Genomic DNA, 21660 nt, shown 5'->3' on the forward strand with positions numbered 1-21660 from the left:
TCCATCAGACAAAACCTCCCTCATGGCCCCTTGAGATTGGTGTGAGGGTATATCAGAACAATTATCATCAGCGCCCTCTTGCTCTTCAGTGTTTAAAACAGAGCAATCGCGCTTTCTCTGATAAATAGGCATTTTGGATAAAAGATTTGCTATAGAGTTATCCATTACAGCTGTTAATTGTTGCATGGTAATAAGTATTGGCGCACTAGATGTACTAGGGGCCTCCTGTGTGGGCAAAACTGGTGTAGACACAGTAGGGGATGATGTAGTATCATGTTTACTCCCCTCATTTGAGGAATCATCTTGGGCAATATCATTATCTGTGGCATTACTGTCCTTACTTTGTTTGGACGCTATGGCACAATTATCACATAAATTTAAATGGGGAGACACATTGGCTTTCATACATATAGAACATAGCTTATCTGAAGGTACAGACATGTTAAACAGGCTTAAACTTGTCAACAAAGCACAAAAAACGTTTTAAAATAAAACCGTTACTGTCTCTTTAAATTTCAAACTGAAACACTTTATTACTTAATATGTGAAAAAGTATGAAGGAATTGTTCAAAAATTACCAAAATTTCACCACAGTGTCTTAAAGCATTAAAAGTATTGCACACCAAATTTCAGAGCTTTAACCCTTAAAATAACGGAACCGGAGCCGTTTTTAAATTTAACCCCTATACAGTCCCAGCTATAGTCTTTGCTGAGACCCAACCAAGCCCAGAGGGGAATACGATACCAATGACGCCTTCTAGAAGCTTTTTTAGTGATTCTTAGATCCTCACACATGCATCTGCATGCCCTGCTCTCCAAAAACAACTGCGCAGTAATGGCGCGAAAATGAGGCTCAGTCCATAACTAGAAAGGCCCCCTGACTAAAAAAGGTGTCCAACACAGTGCCTGCCGTTTTTTAAACGTTCCCCAAGATTATAATGCCAATTGTTAGCTAGAATCTGAATAATATGCCCCAATAAAGTAATCGAATTAGCCCATAAAAATGTCTACCAGTTTTTTAGCCCTTTTTAAGCCCTTTATTCTTATATTGTTTGACTAAGAAAATGGCTTACCGGTCCCCAAGAGGGGAAATGACAGCCTTCCAGCATTACTCAGTCTTGTTAGAAATATGGCTAGTCATACCTTAAGCAGAAAAGTCTGCTAACTGTTTCCCCCAACTGAAGTTACTTCATCTCAACAGTCCTGTGTGGAAACAGCAATCGATTTTAGTTACTGTCTGCTAAAATCATCTTCCTCTTACAAACAGAAATCTTCATCCTTTTCTGTTTCAGAGTAAATAGTACATACCAGCACTATTTTAAAATAACAAACACTTGATAGAAGAATAAAAACTACATTAAAACACCAAAAAACTCTTAACCATCTCCGTGGAGATGTTGCCTGTGCAACGGCAAAGAGAATGACTGGGGTGGGCGGAGCCTAGGAGGGACTATATGGCCAGCTTTGCTGGGACTCTTTGCCATTTCCTGTTGGGGAAGAGAATATCCCACAAGTAAGGATGACGCCGTGGACCGGACACACCAATGTTGGAGAAAGTCTCCTTAAAAAGTACACCCAAGAAGGCGGATTACACGACTGCAAAAGATACTAGGACCTGGAGAGATATTCCAGAATGGAACAGGTCAATGAATAGACAATTCAAGGACCAACTGCTGCGTCAATACAAAGAACCAATGCATTCTAGACAAAAAGTCTAAAGTCCTAAAGGACAAAATTTTAACGCAACTGCCAGACCGCCGGCCGCGTTGTAGCAAAAGGAAATAAACGCCAAGGGTTCATGACCTCAGGAATAGAACAGAACCAAACATCTACATCTGCTTAGGAGCCCACATATCCGGGCAGAAGCGACAAATAAGCCCACCCTTAACCGCACAACCGTTAGACAGCCAGGCTAATCCTCAGGCTAAGAACTAACCTCCCTAACAAGAACCGGCCAAGAACCCTTTCTCCAGGACAGCTTGCAAGGACCAGAGAGAACCTCAAGAAGAAATATAAAATCAGAGAGAACCAAAACCCCCCCCAAAACAGGGGGGAATGCCGACAACCCAAAGAGTAAAATGAGGGACCACCTACTAGCTGAGGAAAGAACTCGCACCTTTCCGAAAAACCCGTTACGATTTAAAAATGGACATCCAACTCCAGCAGCTGGATTCAAAACCAACAACCTTTGAGTTGCAAAGCCACAAAGCTAACCACTAGGCTACATGGGCTGATTGGTTATGTCAAAACACCAAGAGCAAAGACCCTGTCTAACTCCATAATAAGGAGCACCCCTAAAGGAGAAGGCTAACTACGAAAACGAGTCGTAGCACAAAAAAAAGGTAGCAATCAAGTACCCTGATGCCTACCCCTGCCCACAAGAGGAGACATACTCAAAGGGGATAAGGAAGAATAAACTTCCCCAGCACCAAAAAGATCCAGAGATCAATTAAAGAATCCTTGACCACTATCCCCTAAGGGCAAGACTAGGATAGGCACGAACGCCAAGAGAACCTAGTTCGGATCCCACCAAGGTACAGATCCATCAAAAAGGCACATCAAAGGAGGGTCTGTTGACCTCCCGTCGAACTCTGAGCTAGAAAAGGATCTACTTCAGAAAGAACCCAACTGGTAAAAACTCAGAAGACCAGGTCCTCAGAGTAGAAAGAGTGACCAAAGATTCCTAAGAGAAAACAGAAGGAATCCCAGGAGACACTCTCCCACTTCCATGGAAGTGATAAGACAAACTGCCCCACAAAGACCAAAGGAAAGTTCCCCAGAATATGGAAAGATATACCTCATACTGGCAACCGGTGCGGAAAATCTGGAGACAGATAGCAACAATCGGACTGCTAACATCATCCACCCACAGTACCAACAAAGGACTGAAGTAAAACAGCAGGGCAGCCCATAAAGTATGTTAACTCAAAAGGCCTAGGAGAGGTCCTGTCTGAAAGGCAAACAGAATTAAGAACCACCCTGGAGCCTACCCCAGGGACTCCATTCCAAAACCAACTGGAAAGGACAAGAGAGATTTCTTAAAACTCCTAGCAGGCGATGGAGAAACCAAAATCGCCAAAAATAGGAGCAATCAGAACCCAGAAAAAAACAGGATACTGTGTATAAAAAAAAAAACTAGATCCCAGAAAATCTAGAATAAGAACGAGGTAACTGAAACAATACGGTCCCAGAAAACCCGATTTCCTCACATGAGGAAAATAAATTATCCATCCCCTTGTTAAGGCAAGAGAGAATCGTATATCAACCCTCAAGAGAAAGAAGAATAAGCTCTACATAGAGAGCATAGAAAACTAAATAGACAGTGAGAAACCCAATGGAGCACAAAGGAGGGGAAATTACACCCCTGAGAAAAGGAACCAAGAAAGAGACTCCAAAAAAAAGTCACCCGTCCTCCCTTCATCAAGAGAGGCAAACCTAGTTCCTAAAGAAAACTGCCACAACAGAATTCAAACTCCAAGTCAACAGCTTTGCAAAGCAGGGTAATAACTCGTAGGCCACCGGGACCGCATACAATCCAATATCAGGCGATTTAACCAGGACCAGCCTGACATCCAGAATAGAAGGGCTTCCTCTGGACCAAAAAAACAACCTCTTAAGAAGCAGAGAGGCCAGCCTGTTAGTCAGGATACAACATATCTGTACAAACCGCAAAAGAACAGAAATAACTATACCCAACCAGGACCAGCCCGATATGAAAGATACGACATATCTGTTCAAGGATAAAACAGAAAAACAGAATTTATGTTTACCTGATAAATTACTTTCTCCAACGGTGTGTCCGGTCCACGGCGTCATCCTTACTTGTGGGATATTCTCTTCCCCAACAGGAAATGGCAAAGAGCCCAGCAAAGCTGGTTACATGATCCCTCCTAGGCTCCGCCTTCCCCAGTCATTCGACCGACGTAAAGGAGGAATATTTGCATAGGAGAAACCATATGATACCGTGGTGACTGTAGTTAAAGAAAATAAATTATCAGACCTGATTAAAAAACCAGGGCGGGCCGTGGACCGGACACACCGTTGGAGAAAGTAATTTATCAGGTAAACATAAATTCTGTTTTCTCCAACATAGGTGTGTCCGGTCCACGGCGTCATCCTTACTTGTGGGAACCAATACCAAAGCTTTAGGACACGGATGAAGGGAGGGAGCAAATCAGGTCACCTAGATGGAAGGCACCACGGCTTGCAAAACCTTTCTCCCAAAAATAGCCTCAGAAGAAGCAAAAGTATCAAACTTGTAAAATTTAGTAAAAGTGTGCAGTGAAGACCAAGTCGCTGCCTTACATATCTGATCAACAGAAGCCTCGTTCTTGAAGGCCCATGTGGAAGCCACAGCCCTAGTGGAATGAGCTGTGATTCTTTCAGGAGGCTGCCGTCCGGCAGTCTCATAAGCCAATCTGATGATGCTTTTAATCCAAAAAGAGAGAGAGGTAGAAGTTGCTTTTTGACCTCTCCTTTTACCAGAATAAACAACAAACAAGGAAGATGTTTGTCTAAAATCCTTTGTAGCATCTAAATAGAATTTTAGAGCACGAACAACATCCAAATTGTGCAACAAACGTTCCTTCTTTGAAACTGGATTCGGACACAAAGAAGGCACGACTATCTCCTGGTTAATGTTTTTGTTAGAAACAACTTTCGGAAGAAAACCAGGTTTAGTACGTAAAACCACCTTATCTGCATGGAACACCAGATAAGGAGGAGAACACTGCAGAGCAGATAATTCTGAAACTCTTCTAGCAGAAGAAATTGCAACCAAAAACAAAACTTTCCAAGATAATAACTTAATATCAACGGAATGTAAGGGTTCAAACGGAACCCCCTGAAGAACTGAAAGAACTAAATTGAGACTCCAAGGAGGAGTCAAAGGTTTGTAAACAGGCTTGATTCTAACCAGAGCCTGAACAAAGGCTTGAACATCTGGCACAGCTGCCAGCTTTTTGTGAAGTAACACAGACAAGGCAGAAATCTGTCCCTTCAAGGAACTTGCAGATAATCCTTTCTCCAAACCTTCTTGAAGAAAGGATAGAATCTTAGGAATTTTTACCTTGTCCCAAGGGAATCCTTTAGATTCACACCAACAGATATATTTTTTCCATATTTTGTGGTAAATTTTTCTAGTTACAGGCTTTCTGGCCTGAACAAGAGTATCAATGACAGAATCTGAGAACCCTCGCTTTGATAAGATCAAGCGTTCAATCTCCAAGCAGTCAGTTGGAGTGAGACCAGATTCGGATGTTCGAACGGACCTTGAACAAGAAGGTCTCGTCTCAAAGGTAGCTTCCATGGTGGAACCGATGACATATTCACCAGGTCTGCATACCAAGTCCTGCGTGGCCACGCAGGAGCTATCAAGATCACCGATGCCCTCTCCTGATTGATCCTGGCTACCAGCCTGGGGATGAGAGGAAACGGCGGGAATACATAAGCTAGTTTGAAGGTCCAAGGTGCTACTAGTGCATCTACTAGAGTCGCCTTGGGATCCCTGGATCTGGACCCGTAGCAAGGAACCTTGAAGTTCTGACGAGAGGCCATCAGATCCATGTCTGGAATGCCCCACAATTGAGTAATTTGGGCAAAGATTTCCGGATGGAGTTCCCACTCCCCCGGATGAAATGTCTGACGACTCAGAAAATCCGCTTCCCAATTTTCCACTCCTGGGATGTGGATTGCAGACAAGTGGCAGGAGTGAGTCTCCGCCCATTGAATGATTTTGGTCACTTCTTCCATCGCCAGGGAACTCCTTGTTCCCCCCTGATGGTTGATGTACGCAACAGTCGTCATGTTGTCTGATTGAAACCGTATGAACTTGGCCTTTGCTAGCTGAGGCCAAGCCTTGAGAGCATTGAATATCGCTCTCAGTTCCAGAATATTTATCGGGAGAAGAGATTCTTCCCGAGACCAAAGACCCTGAGCTTTCAGGGGTCCAAAGACCGCGCCACAGCACACCAGACTGGCGTCGGTCGTGACAATGACCCACTCTGGTCTGCGGAAGCTCATCCCCTGTGACAGGTTGTCCAGGGACAGCCACCAACGGAGTGAATCTCTGGTCCTCTGATCTACTTGTATCGTCGGAGACAAGTCTGTATAGTCCCCATTCCACTGACTGAGCATGCACAGTTGTAATGGTCTTAGATGAATTCGCGCAAAAGGAACTATGTCCATTGCCGCTACCATCAAACCTATTACTTCCATGCACTGCGCTATGGAAGGAAGAGGAACAGAATGAAGTATTTGACAAGAGTTTAGAAGTTTTGATTTTCTGGCCTCTGTCAGAAAAATCCTCATTTCTAAGGAATCTATTATTGTTCCCAAGAAGGGAACCCTTGTTGACGGAGATAGAGAACTTTTTTCTACGTTCACTTTCCACCCGTGAGATCTGAGAAAGGCCAGGACAATGTCCGTGTGAGCCTATGCTTGAGGAAGGGACGACGCTTGAATCAGAATGTCGTCCAAGTAAGGTACTACTGCAATGCCCCTTGGTCTTAGCACCGCTAGAAGGGACCCTAGTACCTTTGTGAAAATCCTTGGAGCAGTGGCTAATCCGAACGGAAGTGCCACAAACTGGTAATGCTTGTCCAGGAATGCGAACCTTAGGAACCGATGATGTTCCTTGTGGATAGGAATATGTAGATACGCATCCTTTAAATCCACCGTGGTCATGAATTGACCTTCCTGGATGGAAGGAAGAATTGTTCGAATGGTTTCCATTTTGAACGATGGAACCTTGAGAAACTTGTTTAGGATCTTGAGATCTAAGATTGGTCTGAATGTTCCCTCTTTTTTGGGAACTACGAACAGATTGGAGTAGAACCCCATCCCTTGTTCTCCTAAAGGAACAGGATGAATCACTCCCATTTTTAACAGGTCTTCTACACAATGTAAGAATGCCTGTCTTTTTATGTGGTCTGAAGACAATTGAGACCTGTGGAACCTCCCCCTTGGGGGAAGCCCCTTGAATTCCAGAAGATAACCTTGGGAGACTATTTCTAGTGCCCAAGGATCCAGAACATCTCTTGCCTGAGCGAAGAGAGAGAGTCTGCCCCCCACCAGATCCGGTCCCGGATCGGGGGCCAACATCTCATGCTGTCTTGGTAGCAGTGGCAGGTTTCTTGGCCTGCTTTCCTTTGTTCCAGCCTTGCATTGGTCTCCAGGCTGGCTTGGCTTGAGAAGTATTACCCTCTTGCTTAGAGGACGTAGCACTTGGGGCTGGTCCGTTTCTGCGAAAGGGACGAAAATTAGGTTTATTTTTGGCCTTGAAAGACCTATCCTGAGGAAGGGCGTGGCCCTTGCCCCCAGTGATATCAGAGATAATCTCTTTCAAGTCAGGGCCAAACAGCGTTTTCCCCTTGAAAGGAATGTTAAGCAATTTGTTCTTGGAAGACGCATCCGCTGACCAAGATTTTAACCAAAGCGCTCTGCGCGCCACAATAGCAAAACCAGAATTTTTCGCCGCTAACCTAGCCAATTGCAAAGTGGCGTCTAGGGTGAAAGAATTAGCCAATTTGAGAGCATGAATTCTGTCCATAATCTCCTCATAAGAAGAAGAATTATTATTGAGCGCCTTTTCTAGCTCATCGAACCAGAAACACGCTGCTGTAGTGACAGGAACAATGCAAGAAATTGGTTGTAGAAGGTAACCTTGCTGAACAAACATCTTTTTAAGCAAACCTTCTCATTTTTTATCCATAGGATCTTTGAAAGCACAACTATCTTCTATGGGTATAGTGGTGCGTTTGTTTAGAGTAGAAACCGCCCCCTCGACCTTGGGGACTGTCTGCCATAAGTCCTTTCTGGGGTCGACCATAGGAAACAATTTCTTAAATATGGGGGGAGGGACGAAAGGTATACCGGGCCTTTCCCATTCTTTATTTACAATGTCCCCCACCCGCTTGGGTATAGGAAAAGATTCGGGGGCCCCGGGACCTCTAGGAACTTGTCCATTTTACATAGTTTCTCTGGAATGACCAAATTCTCACACTCATCCAGAGTGGATAACACCTCCTTAAGCAGAGCGCGGAGATGTTCCAATTTAAATTTAAATGTAATCACATCAGGTTCAGCTTGTTGAGAAATTTTCCCTGAATCTGAAATTTCTCCCTCAGACAAAACCTCCCTGGCCCCCTCAGACTGGTGTAGGGGCCCTTCAGAACCAATATCATCAGCGTCCTCATGCTCTTCAGTATTTTCTAAAACAGAGCAGTCGCGCTTTCGCTGATAAGTGGGCATTTCGGCTAAAATGTTTTTGATAGAATTATCCATTACAGCCGTTAATTGTTGCATAGTAAGGAGTATTGGCGCGCTAGATGTACTAGGGGCCTCCTGTGTGGGCAAGACTGGTGTAGACGAAGGAGGGGGATGATGCAGTACCATGCTTACTCCCCTCACTTGAGGAATCATCTTGGGCATCATTTTCTCTAAATTTTGTGTCACATAAATCACATCTATTTAAATGAGAAGGAACCTTGGCTTCCCCACATTCAGAACACAGTCTATCTGGTAGTTCAGACATGTTAAACAGGCAAAAACTTGATAACAAAGTACAAAAAACGTTTTAAAATAAACCGTTACTGTCACTTTAAATTTTAAACTGAACACACTTTATTACTGCAATTGCGAAAAAGTATGAAGGAATTGTTCAAAATTCACCAAAATTTCACCACAGTGTCTTAAAGCCTTAAAAGTATTGCACACCAAATTTGGAAGCTTTAACCCTTAAAATAACGGAACCGGAGCTGTTTTTATATTTAACCCCTTTACAGTCCCTGGTATCTGCTTTGCTGAGACCCAACCAAGCCCAAAGGGGAATACGATACCAAATGACGCCTTCAGAAAGTCTTTTCTATGTATCAGAGCTCCTCACACATGCATCTGCATGTCATGCTTCTCAAAAACAAGTGCGCAATAGAGGCGCGAAAATGAGACTCTGCCTATGATTAGGGAAAGCCCCTAGAGAATAAGGTGTCCAATACAGTGCCTGCCGGTTATTTTACATAATTCCCAAGATTAAAATAATTACTCAAGGCTATGGAGTATAAAATATGTTTATATATAAATCGATTTAGCCCAGAAAATGTCTACAGTCTTAAAAAGCCCTTGTGAAGCCCTTTTTTTCTTTCTGTAATAAAAATGGCTTACCGGATCCCATAGGGAAAATGACAGCTTCCAGCATTACATCGTCTTGTTAGAATGTGTCATACCTCAAGCAGCAAAAGTCTGCTTACTGTTCCCCCAACTGAAGTTAATTCCTCTCAACAGTCCTGTGTGGAAACAGCCATCGATTTTAGTAACGGTTGCTAAAATCATTTTCCTCTTACAAACAGAAATCTTCATCTCTTTTCTGTTTCAGAGTAAATAGTACATACCAGCACTATTTTAAAATAACAAACTCTTGATTGAATAATAAAAACTACAGTTAAACACTAAAAAACTCTAAGCCATCTCCGTGGAGATGTTGCCTGTACAACGGCAAAGAGAATGACTGGGGAAGGCGGAGCCTAGGAGGGATCATGTGACCAGCTTTGCTGGGCTCTTTGCCATTTCCTGTTGGGGAAGAGAATATCCCACAAGTAAGGATGACGCCGTGGACCGGACACACCTATGTTGGAGAAATTCTAAATTTCTAGCAGGGCTAGAAAACAGAATAATAAAAAGAAAAAAACATATAAGCTCCGAAGTTTAAACACAGTCTCGGACATATCGAGAGAACGTCACCCCGACCAGAGACAACCTTCTTGTTTTTGTTATTATCTTTTTTGTTTCAATATAGAACTTCAACCGGAAGCTTCCATCAATCGCGACATGAAAATCGCTAATACCAGAATCCCAGAGTGACAAAATCTCACGCTCCCAAAATAAAATAAAAACTTATCCTAACTGGATTAAAAAAGAAAATAGGCAAGTGCATACAAGAGATAGCCCAAGGGAAGTGAAACTGTCCCGTCCGCCATACAACACAATTCCTCAAGAGCTCCGAACTTGGAATCCGATACAAAAACAAGAACAACAATATAGAGACGATAAGGAATAGGATCACCATCCCTCCAGTCGTCTAAACAAGCTCGCTATCTGAATCAGCAGACTGAGATTCAGCTGACGGATCAGAATTAGGATCCTCCAACATCGCCAAAACTTCTATCAGAAGTACACACAGACGAGCCATTCTAAATTTAAAATCAAAATTCACCTCTGTCAGAGTATCCGGGGTCTCCAACCCTAGAGGGAGCCCTTCTGAAGCCTCAGAGAAGACCACTTCCACAGAAGACTGATCGGATACCAAAGTCTTCTTACATGCCGGACCATGGGCAGGAGTACATGGATTAAGCCTTTGTTTGCACGCGGCAGGAAGATGCAAATGCGCTAAGGCCAGAGATATGGCCATGCGAAACCGTGTAGTAACCTCTGGTGGAAAAAGGCCTCCTTCAGGAGAAGGGGTAATGGTATGCGGGGCAACCGCCTGTGTAGGAACCAAAGATGTTAGGGAACGCACTTCACAGGATGCCGAATCCTCTGAAAGCGGATGGCTCAGTGTTCTCTAATGTTTTAAAAAACTAAGTTAAAATTTAACATTTTATTAACAAATATGCAACACACACAAAAAGGTATAAAAATACAGCTATAACTGCTGGGCAATAGGGGGTATTTCACATCCACTATTTTATGATATTCCAGAAGTCCGCTGCTGAATTAAAAAAGACTGCGAGAGATATGAGAGACTGTGGAGTGTTGTCAGTGAATAGGAACAAACAGGCATGCAAGCATATCTAGATATGTGGCGCATAAAATCAACCTATGCGCTCAAAGGTGACCTCCTTCCTGCGTACAGCTGAGATTTAACCCAGTCGGCCGATTATAGGGACTGTGTCCCTATTGCTAATCAACACACAGTAAGATTCATTCAAGAACAAGGCAACAATACAGGGGCAGAGGATACAGCAAACAGAAATAAAGCAGATTTTCAAATAATAAACTTAGCTAACATTCCATTAAGAAAAGACCACCACACATTATTAGCAAAAGGATTAACGTTTATACCGACAGCTAGATACAATAAGTTTGATTGGGTTAAAGACACATTTATTCGACAGGAAACTGGCATTACACAAATTCCACAAAAACATGAATCATAATCAATTGAACAATTTAGGAATTGAAACAGAGGATCATGAAATGGTCCAGGTTTTGTTGGAATTATTAAATGAAAATAATAACCCTATGGACACTGTTGATAAGTGTGGTAATAGATAAAAATACATGTATGCCGAATATATCAAAATACCCAATGACAGACAAATTTGTGGCGTTAGTAACGACTGAACTTGAAATATTAGACACTAAAAATGTAACTGGTATAAACTTAACCCCTTAATGACCACAGCACTTTTCCATTTTCTGTCCGTTTGGGACCAAGGCTATTTTTACATTTCTGCGGTGTTTGTGTTTAGCTGTAATTTTCCTCTTACTCATTTACTGTACCCACACATATTATATACTGTTTTTCTCACCATTAAATGGACTTTCTAAAGATACCATTATTTTCATCATATCTTATAACTTACTATAAAAAACATTATAAAATATGAGGAAAAAATTGAAAAAAAACACACTTTTTCTAACTTTGACCCCCAAAATCTATTGCACATCTACAACCACCAAAAAACACCCATGCTAAAAAGTTTCTAAATTTTGTCCTGAGTTTAGAAATACCCAATGTTTACTTGTTCTTTGCTTTTTTTGCAAGTTATAGGGCCATAAATATAAGTAGCACTTTGCTATTTCCAAACCATTTTTTTTTTCAAAATTAGCGCTAGTTACATTGGGACACTGATATCTTTCAGGAATCCCTGAATATCAATTGACATGTATATATTTTTTTTTAGTAGACATCCCAAAGTATTGATCTAGGCCCATTTTGGTATATTTCATGCCACCATTTAACCGCCAAATGCGATCAAATACAAAAAATCGTTCAATTTTTCACAAATTTTTTCACAAACTTTTGCTTTCTCACTGAAATTATTTACAAACAGCTTGTGCAATTATGGCATAAATGGTTGAAAAATCTTCTCTGGGATCCCCTTTGTTCAGAAATAGCAGACATATATGGCTTTGGCGTTGCTTTTTGGTAATTAGAAGGCCGCAAAATGCCGCTGCGCACCACACGTGTATTATGCCCAGCAATGCAGGGGTTAATTAGGGAGCTTGTATGGAGCTTGTAGGGTTAATTTTAGCTTTAGTGTAGTGTAGTAGACAACCCAAAGTATTGATCTAGGCCCATTTTGGTATATTTCATGCCACCATTTCACCGCCAAATGCGATCAAATAAAAAAAAAAACGTTCCCTTTTTCACAAACTTTAGGTTTCTCACTGAAATTATTTACAAACAGCTTGTGCAATTATGGCACAAATGGTTGTAAATGCTTCTCTGGGATCCCCTTTGTTCAGAAATAGCAGACATATATGGCTTTGGTGTTGCTTTTTGGTAATTAGAAGGCCGCAAAATGCCACTGCGCACAACACGTGAATTATGCCCAGCAGTGAAGGGGTTAATTAGGTAGCTTGTAGAGAGCTTGCAGGGTTAATTTTAGCTTTAGTGTAGAGCTCAGCCTCCCACCTGAAACATCAGACCCCCTGATCCCTCCCAAACAGCTCTCTTCCCTCCCCCACCCCACAATTGTCCCCGCCATCTTAAGTACTGGCAGAAACTCTGCCAGTACTAAAATAAAAGGTATATTTGGGCTTTTTAGTGTGTTTTTTTTAGCATATTTACATATGCTGCTGTGTAGGATTCTCCCTTAGCCCCCAACCTCACTGATTCCCACCAAACAGCTGTCTAACCCTCCCCCTCTGCCTTAATGGGCGCCATCTTGGGAACTGGCAGCTGTCTGCCAGTACCCAGTTAAGAAAAAATTGTTTTTTTTTTAGAAAAAATCCCTTTTTCTGTAGTGTCGCTTCTCCCCCCATCCAAGACCAACCCTCCACCACTCCAAAATCACTTTGTTTATTATTTTATTTATATGTTAGTGCCCTTTTGCCCCACACATGTATTTAAACTTTTCTGTAGTATAGCGGTTCCCACCCGCTCCCGCCCTGTGCACGAGCCCGCCCGCCGCCCCCCGTGCATGTGCACGCGCCCGCGCGCGCCCCCCGTCGGCTCCGCCCCCGATCCCGCCCCCCTCCACCTTAAACAGCTCACCGATGGCCGCCCACCCGCCTCCCAAGTCGGCTCCCACCCACCAACGATACCGGCCATCGATGTCCGGTGCAGAGAGGGCCACAGAGTGGCTCTCTCTGCATCGGATGGCCATGTAATGTTATTGCAGGATGCCTCCATATCGAGGCATCACTGCAATAACCGGAAAGCAGCTGGAAGCGATCAGGATCGCTTCCAGCTGCTTTCCACACCGAGGACGTGCAGGGTACGTCCTCAGGCGTTAACTGCCTTTTTTTTTGAGGACGTACCCTGCACGTCCTCGGTCATTAAGGGGTTAAAGGGCCATAATACCCAAATGTTTAAACACTTGAAAGTGATGCAGCATAGCTGTAAAAAGCTGACTAGAAAATATCTCCTGAACATCTCGATGTAAAAAAGAAAGATATTTTACCTCAAAAGTTCCTCAGTAGCCACCTCCCATTGTAAAGGATTTCTAAGCAGCATTTTAGTGTGTCTGTCCTAGGACAGCTTAGGAGATGAGCCTCGTGAACTCTCATATTATTTCACCAATCAGGTAAAGGAAGCTTACTATGAAATCTCATGAGAGTTAAGTCAAATCTCATGAGATCACAGTAAGAGTTCATGACCTCAGCACTGCTGATGCTGATTGGCTGCTGTTCATTTCTTCATTTTTTTTATTTTTACCTGCAGCTGGGAGTAGGTGAAGTATAACTTTTTACACAGAACTTACTCTGCTGAGCTGAGGAGATTGTGAGTTAAAATATCTTCCTTTTTTACATAGAGATGCTCAGGTGATATTTTCCTGTCAGCTTTTTACAGTTATACTGCATCAGTTTCAAGTGATTTAGCATATGAGTATTATGTCCCTTTAAACTACAAAGAAAGAACAGCACTGACTGAATTAAAAAATAATCCTGATATTACACTCAAAAATGCAGACAAGGGTGGTAACACAGCAATCTTGACAAATGACAAGTATTTAAAAATGTGTAAGGATATACTTGATAATGGTGAAAACTACTGTATCATCAGAACAGACCCTACAGAGAGATTTACAGATGAATTAACATCAATGCTAGACTGGGGATTTAATGAAAGGTTAATCACTAAAGATGAACATCAGTACATGATCAATAAAATGGCAAGAATAGCCACATTCTGTAGTCTCCCCAAGGTACATAAAAATCTAACAGACCCCTCCAGGTAGGCCCATTGTTTCGGGCAATGGGTGCCTCACGGAAAAAGTCAGTATTTTCCTAGATAAAAAAAAATTAGGAAATTTGTACACACCATGACATCATATGTGCAGGACACTAAGGATGTATTAAATCATTTAAAGAAAATGGTAGTGGATGACAATGTATTACTGGCTAGCATTGATGTAGAAAGTCTTTACTCTAACATCATGCATGACCTGGGAATTGAGGCTGTAAAACACTTTCAAAAAACGATAAAATCCAAAGGGGAGTTTAAAAGATGATTTCATTATTGATTTACTTAAATTTGTACTAACACATAATTACATTCTTTTCGATAACAAAATATATGTTCAAAAAAGGGGAACAGTGATGGGCACATGCTGTGCCCCCACATATGCCAACCTATTTCTTGTTTGAATAGAACAAATGAGCATATTAAATCAGGATGTGATTCCATATATGAAGAATATGGATTAATATTTAAGATACATCGATGATGTGTTAATATTATGGTCTGGCACTAAAAATGGCTTTCTGGATTTCATGAAATGGTTAAATAAAAACGTATATGGTATGAAGTATACACATACAGTCGATGAAACAAGTATTTCTTTCTTGGATTTACTAATTATGAAAGACAATGATGGTGTTTTTAACACTAAATTATACAGAAAGAGCACATCAACAGCCTACTTGAGCGGAAAAGCTTTCACCCAAAAAATAAAAAATTGGGTATACCCACAGGACAATACCTAAGGGCAAGGAGAAACTGGAGTAAAGATGAGGACTTTGAGAGAGAGAGGGATTTGAATTGAGAAAAAGGTTTAGAGAGAGCGGTTATCCTAACCAATGTCTCAAGAAAGCCTACCAAAGATAAAGCCTCAGATCGAAAATCTTTACTAAATAATACAACAGGCTGTACACAGCCTCAGGGAAAGGAACTAACCATAAGAGTCATAGGCACTTTTGATGAAAATAATCAGAAAATACGCCAAAGTTTAAAAAAATATTGGCATGTACTCACAGATGATCCTGATTTACGGGAGGTAATAACAGAGAATCCTCTAATTACAAATAGAAGATCACAAAATTTAAAAGATATTTTAACTAATAGCCATTTTTCAATATCAAAACCCAGAACATGGCTAAGGGAAACTAAAGGATTCTACAAATGTGGACGCAGCAAAGCATGCAGAAACACAATTCCAACAAAATGCTTTATAAACCCCAACACTAATAAAAAGTATGAGATAAAAACATTTATGAATCGTAGATCAAACATGGTCATTTATGTTGCAATGTGCAAATGTAATTTTATCTACGTGGGAGAGACCTCCAGGGAGTTAAGAACCAGAATTTTGGAACATATAGGTGATATTAAATGGAATAGATCAGTGCCAGTAGTCCAACATATGAATACATTCCATACAGATGCCAAATATGATATCAAGTTTCTTGCAATTGAACAGCTAAAACTAAAAGGCAGAAGGGGTGACTAACAAAATACTGTTGCAAAAGGAATGTAGATGGATTCATGAGTTGCAATCAGCTGCACCAAATGGGCTAAATGAAGCGATATTTTATAAATGTTTTTTGGGATTAATATTTATTCCCATAATATCTGTCTGATAACACCCTAGTATGCTAAGATCCAAAGTAAACATATTGTAGAAGTACACCCTATGACATTGGAAAATAAGTACAATAAATAAATATCCCTGAGTAGGTAGGTAGGTAGGTAGGTAGGTAGGTATGTATGTATGTATGTATATATAAAATCTTTTAAAATTCCATTGACAATCATAAAAACCATGCTGATGAAATGCTAAAGGCAAATAAATATCTACAAATGTAAATACATATACAGTGGATATAAAAAGTCTACACACCCCTGTTAAAATGTCATGTTTCTGTGATGTAAAAAAAAATGAGACAAAGATAAATCATTTCAGAACTTTTTCCATCTTTAATGTGACCTATAAACTGTACAACTCAATTGCAAAACAAACTAAAATCTTTTAGGTGGAGGGAAGTAGAAATAAAAAACTAAAATAATATGGTTGCATAAGTGTGCACACCCTTAAACTAATACTTTGTTGAAGCACCCTTTGATTTTATTACAGCACAGTCTTTTTGGGTATGAGTTTTTCAGCATGGCACTTCTTGACTTGGCAAGATTTGCCCACTCTTCTTTGCAAAAACACTCCAAATCTGTCAGATTGTGAGGGCATCTCTTGTGCACAGCACACTTAAGATCACCCCCACAGATTTTGGATTGGATTCAGGTCTGGGCTCTGACTGGGCCATTCCAAAACTTTAATCTTCTTCTGGTGAAGCCATTCATTTGTTGATTTTGATGTATGCTTTGGGGCGTTGTCATGCTGAAAGATGAGGTTCCTCTTCACGTTCAGCTTTCTAGCAGAAGCCTGAAGGTTTTGTGCCAATATTGTCTGGTATTTGGAACTGTTCATAATTCACTCTACCTTGACTAAGGCCCCAGTTCCAGCTGAAGAAAAACATACCCAAAGCATGATGCTGCCACCAAAATGCTTCACTGTGGGTATGGTGTTCTTTTGGTTATATGCAGTGTTGTTTTTGCGCCAAACATATCTTTTGGAATTATGGCCAAAAAGTTTAATCTTGGTTTCAACAAACCAGAACACCTTTTGCGATATGCTTTTGGGAGACTTCAGATGTGTTTTTGCAAAATTTAGCTGGGCTTGGATGTTTTTTTTTCGTAAGCAAAGGCTTCCGTCTTACCACTCTACCCCATAGCCCAAACATATGAAGAATACGGGCGATTGTTGTCACATGCACCACACAGCCAGTACTTGCCAGATATTCCTGCAGCTCCTTACATTGTGCTGTAGGCCTCTTGGCAGCCTCCCAGACAAGTTTTCTTCTCTCTCATCAATTTTGGAGGGACGTCCAGTTCTTGGTAATATCACTGTTGCGCCATATTTTCTCCACTTGATGATGACTGTCTTCACTGTGTTCCATGGTATATCTAATGCCTTGGAAATTATTTTGTACGGTTCTCCGGACTGATACCTTTTAACAATGAGATCCCTCTGATGCTTTGGAAGCTCTCTGCGAATCATGGCTTTTGCTGTAGGTTGCGACTAAGAAAATGTCAGGAAAGACCTACTAGAACAGCTGAACTTTATTTGGGGTTAATCAGAGGCATTTTAAATGATGGCAGGTGTGTACTGACTCCTATTTAACATGATTTTGAATGTGATTGCTCAATTCTAAACACAGCTACATCCCCAGTTATAAGTGCACACTTATGCAACCATATTATTATTTTTTTTCTTACTATTTTTAGTTCCCTCCACCTAAAAGTTTCAGTTTGTTTTTCAATCAAGTTGTACGGTTTATAGGTCACATTAAAGGTGGAAAAAGTTCTGAAATCATTTATCTTTGTCTCATTTTTTTACATCACAGAAACCTGACATTTTAACAGGGGTGTGTAGACTTTTTATATCCACTGTATATCTTATGGTACACTAACATTACATCACGCCAAGGATGGCCAAAAGGTTACTGTATTCACTAGAATCGCACTATATGATATAGAGCCTTTCCTGTATATGAATGACATGTTCTGCAAATACAGTGAATTTCCTATAATGCGCAAAATTTCTGTGTAATATAACAGGGATAAACATACAACTTAAGATGAGGCCAAATGAAATATATGAAACTATTATTAATTAGTATGAGCACCCACTGCGGACCTGTAGGAATTTCACTTTTTTTTTACGCCAGGCAGTATAACATTGCTGCCAATCAAATTGACTACCATGGCAACATATGCCTATAAAAACAAGCTAAGATGACTGAGACCACCCCTAAACCCTGAAGAAGACACGCTTAAGTGACGAAACGCGTCGGTGGGCGGGGCTATGAGGGACACAATTGTGGTGTGAAACAATAGTATTTGAATTGTAAACAAGCGGTAGAAAAACAATACTTTGTTACAATACGATACAATTATACTCGGCAGTCTGCCTGTTTTATGACGACTAGTTGGAGACTGAATAGCCAGCTAATTTGGATATACTATATAAACGACAGTGAAAAAACGCTGAATATATTGAATATACGGTATACATTATATGATACACTCAGTATTGAGTGAAATACCAGCTTGAATTAATCTTACTGTGTGCTGATTAGCAATAGGGACACAGTCCCTATGATCGGCCGACTGGGTTAAATCTCAGCGGTACGCAGGAAGGTGGTCGCCTTTGATTGTATGCGCCACATATCTAGATATGCTTGCATGCCTGTTTGTTCCTATTCACTGACAACACCCCACAGTCTCTCATAGCTCTCGCAGTCTTTTTTAATTCAGCAGCGGACTTCTGGGATATCATAAAATAGCCCAGCAGTTATAGCTGTATTTTTATACCTTTTTGTGTGTGTTGCATTTTTGTTAATAAAATGTTTAATTTTAACTTAGTATTTTAAAACATTAGTGTGCAATCCAGCACTGGGCTTAAAGCCCCAAATCCTTTTTCGGATTCCTAACTTGATATATTCTCTAATGTTTTAACATGGAAAGTTGAGAACACTCTATTGCGGCATACAGAACTTAATTGAGAGGGCTGGGTTACCCGGGCCTCCTCATAATATACTCAGGTATCAAAATCAGAGGAAACCCCCTCTAACATATCAGAATCCTCCATAACTCGACTAAGTAGATTATGGTAAAAAAACAACTGGCACCCTACACCTTCAATGGCTGGGGAACTCACCACCTCCAATGACCTAGACAGGTAGAGAAAAACGTATCCTCTCCGCAGTCGCACGGTCAGAAATACGAAAATGGGAAACAAAAATCGTGACCACACCCGATCACATGGTGCAACATGCAGGATTAACTCCCGCTAAGAAAAGCACGCCAGTCCATAAAACTGTGCAGCTCGAAAATAACCTGTACGTTCCACAAAGGCCTATGAGCCCCATACGTCTTTACACATAAGCAGTCAAAAATCACATAAACATGATTATAAACCCCACTGTTCAAGAGATATTAACTCTTGAATTCCATAAAGCTAAGAGTCCCACTGAGACCCAGTCTTCTAACGTTACAAGTATGTAAAAATGGAAACGATCTTACCGGTGGATATATGTGGTGGAACAGCAACACGGTCCTTCAAATTTGACAGATTGTAGCTGCGCTTCTGACATGGACTTGAGTGCAGAAAAGCAGACACTGAAACGCTGATTGCTTATGGAGCTGTTAATATGAGTCGGGATGGTTTTGCAGAAAGACTCTCCCTGCATCTCCGAACTTTCATTCATGCTCTCACTGAGAGGCTGACAGGACTACGTAAAACTCCAGTCCCATCTCGAAGAGTACTACCCTCCATAAGGAACTACTCTGTAATCTTCTGACACTTCTCTGCCAATGACGATGGGGGATGAGGGAGGTGGGGGAGGTATTTAAGCCTTTAGCTGGGGTGTTTTTGCCTCCACCTGGTGGCCTGGTTCTGTATTCCCAAAAGTAATTGTGCAGCTCTGGACTCTCCCTGTATTTAGTAGGAAATTAGAACTTAAAGGGACAGTCAAGTTAAAAAAAAAACTTTCATGATTTAAATAGGGAATGTAATTTTAAACAACTTTCCAATTTACTTTTATCACCAATTTTGCTTTGTTCTCTTGGTATTCTTAGTTGAAAGCTAAACCTAGGAGGTTCATATGCTAATTTCTTAGACCTTGAAGACTGCCTCTAATCTGAATGCATTTTGACTACTAGAGGGCATTAGTTCATGTGTTTCGTATAGATAACATTGAGCTCATGCACGTGAAGTTACCCTGGAGTGAGCACTGATTGGCTAAAATGCAAGTCTGTCAAAAAAACTGAAATAAGGGGGCAGTCTGCAGAAGCATAGATACAAGGTAATCAGAGGTAAAACATGTATTTCTATAACAGTGTTGGTTATGCAAAACTAGGGAATGGGCAATAAAGGGATTATCTTTCTTTTTAAAAAGCAAAAATTCTGGTCTTGACTGTCCCTTTAAAGGGATAGAAACGGCAAAAAACTTAAACGTGCATGGGTGCATTTACATATTAAATATGGGCATTTATGCAATATAGTTCTATTAGCAAAAAAGCTTATAGTAAAAGTTATTACTGTTTTTAAGCAGCATACCATACCCTGTGCAACAGAATTCAAACAAAACACCTGAGAGAGTCAGCAGTGGCTTGTATGACACAAATGAAATCTCTGCTGACAACACACACCGCTGCCAGCTCTCTAAGCAGACAGTATCTGAATTGTGATCCGCAAGTCACTTGTAGCATATGTGCATATGCTGTAGAAAGCGTAATAACTTTTACCAGAAGCATTTTTGCTAATAGAAGTAGATTGCTAGCATGCTTCTATTTAAAATTGAAATGCACCTAGGTGAACATGTCTGGCGAATCAATAGCATGAAAGTGTGTAGTCACACTAGCCACTAATCACTAGATTGCGCCAAGTAGTGCACTGCTGTTCCTGAGCCTACCTAGGTATGGTTTTTCAACCAAGGATACTAATAGTACATTTGATAAAAAAGGTAATTAAAAAGTCTCAAATCTGAAAGTTTTATCTGAACCAGGATTTTTTTTTATTTTTTTTTGTAAATGTGCAGTTAACTGAAAACCAGCTATGAATACATTTCAAACCACCAGGGTGTCAACTGATAAGATTAAAAACAAAATATTTTAAATAATTTAATAATATTAAAGAAAAATGTTAAAAGTACATAGTATTGGAGACTTACATAGATCTGGCCATTAATCTTCCTAACCTCTGCCGCAGCATTAGGGCGTCAGTCCAGCACCATTGTAATGTCTATTTCTGAACAGTCTTTTTGAATCTTTAGAAAAGATGAAAAAAGAGAAAAATTAGTGTTTAGGTCTTGACAGTAATAACTAGATATCACACAAAGCATGACGCTTAACAAAATGTCTTCAAACAACTTATTAAAGATACTCGGTACACTGAAATACTGCCATCCCACACACAGATTCCCAGGGTCTTCAAGTTCTGTTAAAATCCTTGCTTGCTAAACTGTTAAGCACATCTGTCATTAGTAGAATTTAATTTTAGCTAAAACCCTCATTGGTATAAAAAAACATTCCATGAATATCTCATATTCAGGTAGAGCACTTTGCAATAGAAGTGTGATAAAAATAAAAAAGGGTAAATAAACCAATTACTTTCTGTACTAATCTACCCGGTAAACATTGAGGTTTTGGTAGGAGCAGTA

The 21660-nt window shown here is 40.7% G+C and overlaps 1 protein-coding gene across 1 annotated transcript in view; it reads right to left on the reverse strand.

Moving 5' to 3' along the window:
* FRS2 (fibroblast growth factor receptor substrate 2) overlaps positions 1–21660 on the reverse strand; it is a gene marked incomplete in the record, with an annotated part of 308264 nt that overhangs the window by 183615 nt on the left and 102989 nt on the right. Inside the window, 1 exon segment of the mRNA XM_053716808.1 lies at positions 21172–21267.

The sequence above is a fragment of the Bombina bombina genome, chromosome 6 (genome assembly GCF_027579735.1).
Source record: "Bombina bombina isolate aBomBom1 chromosome 6, aBomBom1.pri, whole genome shotgun sequence".
Lineage (NCBI taxonomy): Eukaryota > Metazoa > Chordata > Amphibia > Anura > Bombinatoridae > Bombina > Bombina bombina.